This window comes from Pinus tabuliformis, chromosome Q, assembly GCF_031772625.1.
Source record: "Pinus tabuliformis cultivar Carrire ecotype Pingquan chromosome Q, CPIR1, whole genome shotgun sequence".
In the NCBI taxonomy this organism is placed as follows: Eukaryota; Viridiplantae; Streptophyta; class Pinopsida; order Pinales; family Pinaceae; genus Pinus; species Pinus tabuliformis.
Genome location: NC_142296.1, coordinates 711,191,042 through 711,200,779, shown reverse-complemented (window position 1 = coordinate 711,200,779; position 9,738 = coordinate 711,191,042).

The following is a 9,738-nucleotide window of genomic DNA, read 5'->3' as shown; positions in this document are numbered from 1 at the left end:
GTGCCTAATCTGCATCAGTGAAGCCCTGTAGCTTCACTACCTCTGTCTGTCTGTACCATAATCCATACTGAGATGTGCCTCTGAGGTATCTCAAAACATGCTTTGTTGCCTTCCAAAAAATCTTGGTAGGCTGAACCATCGCTTGACTCAGCTGGTTCACCACATAGCACAAATCTAGTCGTGTGTTCACTAAGTACATCAGCGAACCCACAAGCTGCCTATACACAGTAGCCTCTACTACTTCACCTAAAGTAGCATCCTCATTCCTCCAGTTACCTGCTAGAGGAGTCTGCATGGGCTAGCACTTCTCCATGTGGAATCTCTTGAGTATCTCGTTGGCATACTTGCCCTGAGACACAAACAACTCCCCATCCTTCTGACGCACTTCCATGCCAAGGAAGTAATTCATGAGACCCATGTATTTCATCTCGAATTCTCTGGCAAGGTCCTTCTTACAAGACATGATCAATTGATCATCACCTGTCAATATGAGATCATCAACATAAAGTACAATGATCAACGACTTACCTTTCACCGTGATGTGGTACAGGTTCGCATCCGCTTCACTCTTTGGGAAGCCCAAGCCGGTGAAGTATTGTCTATCCTGGTGTACCAAGCATGAGGTGCCTGCTTCAGCCCATACAACACTCTCTTGAGTCGGCACACATGTGACTCATGATCGAAGGTATCAAAACCTTCCGGCTGCTCTATGTACACTTCTTCCTCAATCTTGTCATTGAGGAATGTAGTCTTCACATCCATTTGATGGATCTTCCAACCCATATGTGCTAATAGTGCCAAAATCAATCTGATAGATGAGTGCCTTGCAACAGGAGTAAAAGTCTCATCATAGTCAATCCCCTTGACCTTTGAAAAGCCATGGCCAACAAATCTTGCCTTATGCTTCTCCACACTACCATCAACAGCTTTCTCTACCTTGTAAAGCCAACGGGAACTCACAATTGACTTGTTCTCCGGTCTCAGAACGACGTCCCAAACACTGTTACGAACTATGGAGTCATACTCCACTATAGCATCAACCCAAATCATCTACTGCACTGCTTCCTCAAAGGAAGATGGCTCAGTCTCAACACATTCCCCAACAAGGTCCATGTATCCAGTGTACCTCTCACGTGACCTCCTCTGTTTGCAATAAGAAGATGGTGATCCCAAATTCTCTCTCGCATCCTCCAACAACCTTTCAACTTCTCTTGTGCATTTCCATCCATCTCTGGAAGACTCTACTTGAGTGGATGTCTCCACTCCTGGAACCTCTACATGCATCTACTCCACATCAGTCTGAGGCTTCTCCTCCTTAGGAACAACCAGTTCCTCCATAGCCTGTAGTTGGAGCTCCCTCTCAAGGGAAACTCGCATGGCCTTCTACTCATCAAACTTGAGATCTCTGCGAAACATTGTCCTCTAACTGGTAGGCAAGTACAACCGATAGTTATGAGGTGTATCAGTGTACCTCACAAGTATCCCCAAATTTGTTTTCAGCTCAAGCGTCTTCCGTGCATCCTTTATCACATGGCAATATACCAATGAGCCAAAGATCCTGAAGTGACCCACATCTAGTCTCTTACCAGAGAAAGCTTCCTCTGGTGTCTTCATCCCAAGTATGTGATGTGAGCTTCTATTTTGAAAATAGACTATTGTGTTGCATGCTTCAGCCCACAAGTGAAGTGGTAGGCCTTGGTCATGCAACAACGCCCGTGCTGCCCCTACAATAGTTTTGTTCTTCCTCTTAGCCACCCCATTATGTTGTGGGTTATGAGGTGTTGTCAACTCTCGTTTAATTCTTTCTGCTACACAAAAGTCCTTAAACTCTTGGGAGACAAATTCTCCACTGTTGTCACTTCTCAAGGCCTTGATCTTCTTCCCTGACTCTTTCTCGACCAAAGCTTTGAACTCATAAAACTTTGTGAAGGTTTGGTCCTTCTTCTACCTGAAATAAATCCAGCATTTATGAGAAAAATCATCAATGAAAATCAGATAATACTTTTGCTTCGTTGTGGATGTCATTGAGAATGGTCCACACAAATCAGTATGAACTAGCTCTAAGATAAACTCTGCTCAACTGTCTCGATCATGAAAGGAAGGCTTTGTGTACTTTCCCAAGGTACAACCTTTGCATGTGTCAACTTGCTCAAGTTTACCTTTGGGAAGTCCTATAGATATCTGTTGCATTATCTTCAAAGCCCCATGATGCAAATGGCCTAACCGCCTGTGCCACAACTTGCCAATATCTTGGCTTTGCACCAATTCTGCTTTCGTACTCAATGTTGCACAATCATCTACCTCTAGTTTATCGAGATTCTTCACTCGAATCCCTATCCTCTCGGCTTGACCCATGGCTATGTGTCTTAGGAACGCCTTTCCTTTACTGAAGACAACATCGTAGCCTTTTTCCTCCAACATCGTGACTGATACCAAGTTCTTCTTCAATCTGGGAACATACTTCACATCTGTCAAGGTGAGAAGAGCTCCATGCTCCCTCTGAAAAGAAACCGTGCCCACTCCTGAAACACTGTACTTTCTATCGTCACCCATCTCTATGCACATCTTGAGGTCTTTCTCCTCCAAGGTACTGAATAAACTTTTATCGCCGGTCATGTGGAATGGGGCTCCACTATCAAGATACCAAACACAACCCACCATTGATGACACCATGCATGCGATGAGGTTAAAGTCCATTTTGAACTGAGAGGCTAATGCCTCACCTTCCGATCCTTTTGTGGATCCCTTATTGGACTTCTTCGATGGGCAATTAGTCCCATATTGTCCCATCCTATGACAATTAAAGCATCTCACTTTAGAATTGTCACCCTTCTTCCCTCCATGAGAAGAATTCGATTTGAAATGGGAAGCCTTCCCCTTTCCTTTCCTTACCTTACTTGCTAAGGCCATATTTTCTTCATCATCATTCTTTGATGAAGAACCATCTCGTGTGCTCCTCCTGATCTCCTCCTGCATCAAATCCGACCACAGTCGTTCCCAATCTGGCAGTTTCTCCCTTCCATTCACAGAGTCTTGGTAGTTATTCCAACTCTTTGGAAGGCCGAGGAGAGCGAGGCTCACCATATCATCATCAACAGTAGTTATTCCCACACTGCCAAGCTCATCTCTACAGGTTGTGAGCTTGTTCAAATATGTGGAAATAGTATCGCCCTTCTCCATCTTGATTTTTCGAAGCTTATCCTTGAGCGCCAATTTCCTCTAGTCGCCACTGTTATGGTAGAGGTCCTTCAATGTCTTCCACATTGAAAATGGACTATCCTTCCCATGGAGACGAGAGACAATATGGTCTCGAACTCCCTCAAGGATGATCTGTCTCGCCTTCACTACACCCTTCTTCCACTCAGCCAACTCTTGTGCATTAGCTGCAGCTGGCTTTGGGATTTTTTGATCAATGAAATCCTTCAAGCCATTGTCTTCTAATACAGCCTCCATTCTATCTTTCCATGCTATGTAATTCGAGTTTCCTTCCAAGGCATACTCGCGTCTCAAGCCATAGAACACCATTGACCAACCTGAAGTATGATATGAATTCGATTTGCACCTGCAAACCCGAATTTCAAACTTCGAATTCTCTTCTCAGTATATTGTTCACAGCTCCAATAACCTTTTCTCTAATACCCTGTAGAAATTCTAATTGTAGATTAACCTGATAATGCAATATAACTAAAGAAAAATACTTTAACCTACTTCTACAATCAATTTGCGGAAGCTTAAAAGATTTGAGAAAGATCAAACAGAACACATATAACTAGAAGAAGAATCAATGCACATGAAACACAGAAGAATACTCAGGGGAAAGCCTTAGCTAAAAACCCCACTATTTGTATTATCATAAAAGTTGGAAATATCTCATAATTACACCAAGCCTGAGCTCTCATAGCTAGCCAACTCTCAATATAATCCTCACAGATGCTCACAGGAAAAATAGATTTCTCATAAATCTTCTCCTCTACCCTCCAAGCTCCTATTTCCTTACGCAGTTTCTCCTGGGTGATCCTCATGTTACCAAGTGGAACACTGATCTCACACCCTGTAAAACTACGCAATCCTCAAGGAATGATCTTCCTTCTACATGCATGAGTTTTTTTTATAGGAAAACACATGCAACTGATAGTACACTATCCCTGTCTTTAATCTCAACTGGGTCTTTCTCAGAATAGACATGCATGAGTTACTGATGAGAGAATATTGAGTTATCTGGAGTACACTAGTTGAGTGCATGCATGCATCAACTCACTGATAACTCACAATTAGTTCCTCAAATAGTTTGGAACTAATTTAACTAGACTCAACTTAGTAGACTGAGCTAACTAATTACAACTCAAATATAACTCAATCTTATCTCCTTAATTAAGGGATAATCCCCTTAACTTAAGAGATAACTATTGCATGAGTTCATAAAGACTTCTAACCTGAATTTCTCCAACTAATTAACTCAAGATGAATTAATTAATTATTTTTCAAGTAGCTAATGAGACTAAATTCGAATTTTAATTCAAGGACAAATTAAAATTGGAATATTCTTGTTGCCACATTTCAACACCATTGTACTTATTTCTTCATATTCTACCTTTGTTTCTTCATGGTGTGAGAATTTGGTGGCTGAACTTTCTTCTCCATCTAAGTTATCGTTTTCTTTGGATGTCTTGGATTGTGGAAGTATTTCATCCACTACAATGTTGATACAATATTCAACTCTTTTTGTTCTCTTTTTGAAGCATTTGTAGCTTTTACTTTTGACTAAGTATCCAACGAATATAACCTCATCAACTCAAGAATTAAACTCTCCAAGATTTTTGTCATTTCTTTTAATGAATCATTTGCTCCCAAACACCCTGTAGTGTTTCACTAAAGAAAGTATTCCTTTCCACAACTCATAAGGAGTCTTATCACTGTTAGGCCTGAGTTGTGTAATGTTTGCTAAGTGCACTGCTCCTTGTACTGCTTCTCCCCAGAAGTTGTGTGGAACTTCTACCTCATCCGTCATAGCTCTTGCCATCTCTTGAATTATTCTATTCTTTCTCTCTACTACATGATTTTTTTGTGGAGTTCTGGCCACTTAGTACTACATCCTTATGTCATGCTCTTCAGAATACTCTTCAAAATCTCTTGAAGTGAATTCTAAACCTATGCCTAATCTTAGAGATTTTATCTTTAGATATTTATCATTCTCAACCTGAGCTTTGAATATCTTGAAATTCTTAAAAGATTCTAATTTTTCTTTTAAGAGCATTCTCCACACGGCTCTGGTAAAATCATCATTAAATAAGATAAAGTACCTCTCCCCTCTTGGGATTTTTTTCCTAGTTGGGCCACATATATCATTTTGAATTATCTCTAGAGGTTTAGATGATGAGAACTATAAAACCTCCCTCCCACATTTACCTAACTTCACCAACCTACTAGGGTAAATATGAGACGAAGATCTACTATGACATGACTCGACCTCCTAGATACTCTTAAGGAAGTAGGGCCGACTAATGACCACAAACTAACCACTTGACACTTGCTACAGGATCTATAGGTCACTCAGGGGCTAAACAACCACCCTAGGTGGCCAAACCCTGAGATATAACTCTTTTTCATAACCTTGGTCTCTCAACCTCTCCCACAAAAAGTCATCCATGTGGTTGGAATCTTCCAACTGATCCTACAAGCATGCATCCCAGTAGTTGCAACCCAAAAAGTTTAGTTCAGAGCATGCTATCCCGGATTCTAAGCCTAAATTCCATGTGATCCTCCAGATCACTACCCAGAACTCAATGAGACTTTCCAAAATGATAAATGACATTAAGACAAAGACATCCATACAAAAGTTTCTTAAAGACTTGACCTAAACAGGCCTAACCATGATAGTAATTTCATCAAACACATTGTGAAAACATAATCTACAGGTCATGAATGCATATTTGAGCATAGGGGTCTGATACTTATCTAGGAATCATTAAGAAGGTTTAATTCCCTCTCATGATAGCTGCAATGACATCTATTAGGTTATGCATTCAATAACCATTCATTTACCAGTCAAAAGATGACAAGAGCCATAACTAGAATTTGTCATTAAACCATGTTTATAACCAACATATAACCTGAATAATAACAATGATAGAACAACCATCAAAGACACATAATAACAAGTATAAATAATCATGAAATACAAGAGGAAAATAGCTCTTATTAACATGTGCAAAAGCCAACCAATCTAGGGAATTCACATACCACTCAACCATAGATTGAGCTGAACCAAATATTTCTTCCAGCCAATCACCCTTGTGCCATATTACAAGAATGAATGTGGGACTCACAACAAAAAAACCAAGGCTTCCTTAGGATTTACCGTAATCTCACCAAAACCAGTCAAGGGACTCCTAGGCCCGAAACAAGAACATACACAACCAGGGTTTACCACAATCCCACCAAAACCGGTCAAGGTATCACTAGGCCCAAAACAAGAAAATACACTACCAAGATTTACCACAATACCGCCAACACCAGTCAAGGGATTACTAAGCCCAAACAAGATTGGATGCCTCCATATTTCTTCACCAATACCTTGAGGAATTTGGATGTCTCGAACCCTAGGTTTTACCACAATCTCGCCAAAACTGATCAAGGGATTCCTAGGCCCTTGGGAATTTTCTTGATACCACCTCACCTGATTCCAAAATAATATGGCAATCCAAAGCTCAACCAAATGAAATAACCCCATCACACCATGGATATCTAGAAAAGGCAAGGTTGAAACCACTATCATGCCTAGTAAAACCCATGCCAATGATAGCAAGATAACCAAATACACACATGCATGTACCATGCATGCCAAAACTAGTAATGAAGTCATACATGCAACTCAATACCTGCAAATAAATCTCATTGTAGTCGCTTGATCCAACTTTTCCTTGTCTAGGATTTCTTTCCTTTTCCTTCTTGTCCTTCCTTTCCTTTCCTTTCTCCAATGTTAGAGTGCTCCAAGAATGCTCTGTGTGTGCAAGAGTAGGAGAGAGAGAGAGGATAAAAAGAGATATTTAAGCTAAAACTAAAAAAGGGTTGTGAACTGATCCTCAAAAACCTTTTTATAATTGAGGCCTCTATTTCTTCAATTTCCTCTAATTTTTCTTCAATTTCCTACTCACATGAAGTTTTGTGACCTTTCACCTTCTTTTTCTCCTAATTCCCTTTATTGTCATAAATTAAATACCAAATAATGCCTCTTTTCCTTTTCAAAACCTTTTCTAATGGCTTTTCCAACTTATGTTAGCCATAATAAACCAAATGAACACCCATTAGGATGTTTTTTCCCAACGTTCATCTTGGAATACGTGTCCCATGACCTTAGCCTTATTTTTCCTTTATTAACTTTATTACATGAACTTTTAACCTGGAGTTGTCACAGACCCTCCCCCCCACTTAGGGGAACACCATCCTGAGTATTCTATGACAGCTATAACCTACAAGACCGATGCAAACCATAACATATTTCCCATGGCTCTTTATAACTCATCTCGATGCAGTATTTACAATGATCAAGCTGCTGAAAGCAAAACCAACATGACAAACATAACAACATGACAACCATACCTCTTATTGGAGCTTTATAACACATCTCATTAGGGTATTTACAACAATAACCATACATAAATATGTACATATACCAAAACTTCCCGCATCAACCGACAAACAATGAAAGATACATAAGATGCATCTGATCAATTGTCTCCCATGTAGCTTCATCAGGCCCAAAGCTCTCCCACTACACTTTAACTTACTCGATTGGTCAATTCTATAACATGAATTGTTTCTGTTGTAAAATGCGCCGAGGTTCCAGCTGCATTCTCCTTCTGGCTCCACCTGCAATGCAGACCAATCAATTACATGATCAACACCATTCACATATCTTTTAAGTAATGAAATAGGGAAAACATCATGGACTTTCATTGTTGGAGGTTGTGCAAGTTTGTAGGCCGTGGGTCCAATCCTCTCAAGGATCTTGAAAGGCACACAACACTGAGGTGCCAACTTGGCACATGAACCAATCCTCAAGGAGCTCCTCTTGATCTTGATGTGCAAGTACACATGTTCCCCAACCTGAAACTCCTTAAATTTTGTTGATATGCATAATTCTTTTGTCTATTCTCTGCTCCCTTTAGATTCTTCTTAATAACCTGCATTTCCTATTCCATTTCTTCCAACATGTCTGGTTCTATCAGTACCATGTTCGCTAGATCACTCCAAATAATGTGAGTATTACAATCGACCCATAAATTTCCTCAAATGGACTCATCCTTAGTGACTCATGATACCCATTGTTGTAAGAAAACTCAACCAGTAGAATATACTCCTCCCACCTCCTTTGCTGGTGCATAACATACATTCTCAACATGTCCTCCAAATTCCTATTGATCCTCTTTGTCTGTTCATGTGTCTGTTGATGTTAAGTTGTGTTGAGCGCCAACTCTGTTCCCAAACTTGCAAATAACTCCTTCCAAAACCTAGAAGTGAACTTAGCATCTCTGTCAGATACAATCTTCTTAGGAATAATTTTAGGCCCCTATACTACTAGTGTAACCCCTTATTGTTATTAGTACAACCCACTTATTATATTGATGTACCCATGTAGTGCCCATATTGTTAGTATTGTGCCCCATAGAAGCCCACTATTGTTATTATTGCGCCCTTACATTATTATTGTTATGTCGGCTCTGATTATGTTATGACCCCTTAGACTCCTATATATAGAAAGGAGGTCTTTTAATTTGTATCATCCAAGAATTGTTCATTTATGTAATGTAAAGGAGGTTTCCCCCTCGAAGAGGCTGAATTATAAGGCGTTGATCTGTCTTTTCTATCTTTTCTTGAGCTGGTTTCATAACAAATACCATGAAATCTCATTATCTCCCTAATGAAGACATCTGCCACCTCACTAGTTGAATACCTAGACTTAACTGCTATGAAGTGAGCTACCTTTGTCAAACTATCAACCATAACCATGATAGAATCATATTGAATTAATCCCAGTTGGGGTTCCACATAATTACATGAATGCTTCCACTATGGTATTTAACTGTTGTTATTTGTGACGTGGAGAATATATGGTAAATTGTGCTGCATAATTAATTATAAATGCATGGCACAAGCTAATTATGTTGTAAATGTTTGTTGTATTTTCATGTATTTATTGCACAATATTACTGGTTAATGTTTCCCATCAAGGGCTGGGGACATTACATTCTCGGGTCTCTTGTCTCTCAAGGTTTTCTCTCAAGGAGACAATTTCTGCCCCTAGAATCTAGTAGTTCTCTTCCTGTTCATGAATCAAATCATTGAGAACTTATTCCTTCCATTTTTCTTCCTCCAACTTGAATTTTAGGGATAGACTCTCTCCTTTACCTGTTTTAGAGATCATTTCCTCCTTTTTCTTGATCAACTCCTGCTTTAAGAGTCCATTCTCTTTCACTAGCTTCTCACATGCTTTTTTTTCTTCTAACTAGAGAGCTAAGTTGTCTTTACTTTTAATGGATTCTTCAAGTTTTTCTCTTTGATAAAAAAATCCTCATTGTTTGAGTTATACATACCTTCTTCAACTCGTAGAAATTGTTGTTTTAGTTGCTTGTTCCTTTTTCTGGCCTTCTTTAACTCATCAAGAGCACTGATGAGCTCCTCTTCAAGGTCCACTACTCATTCTTCTTCTTCTTCAAAATCTGTGACATTTTTTTTCTT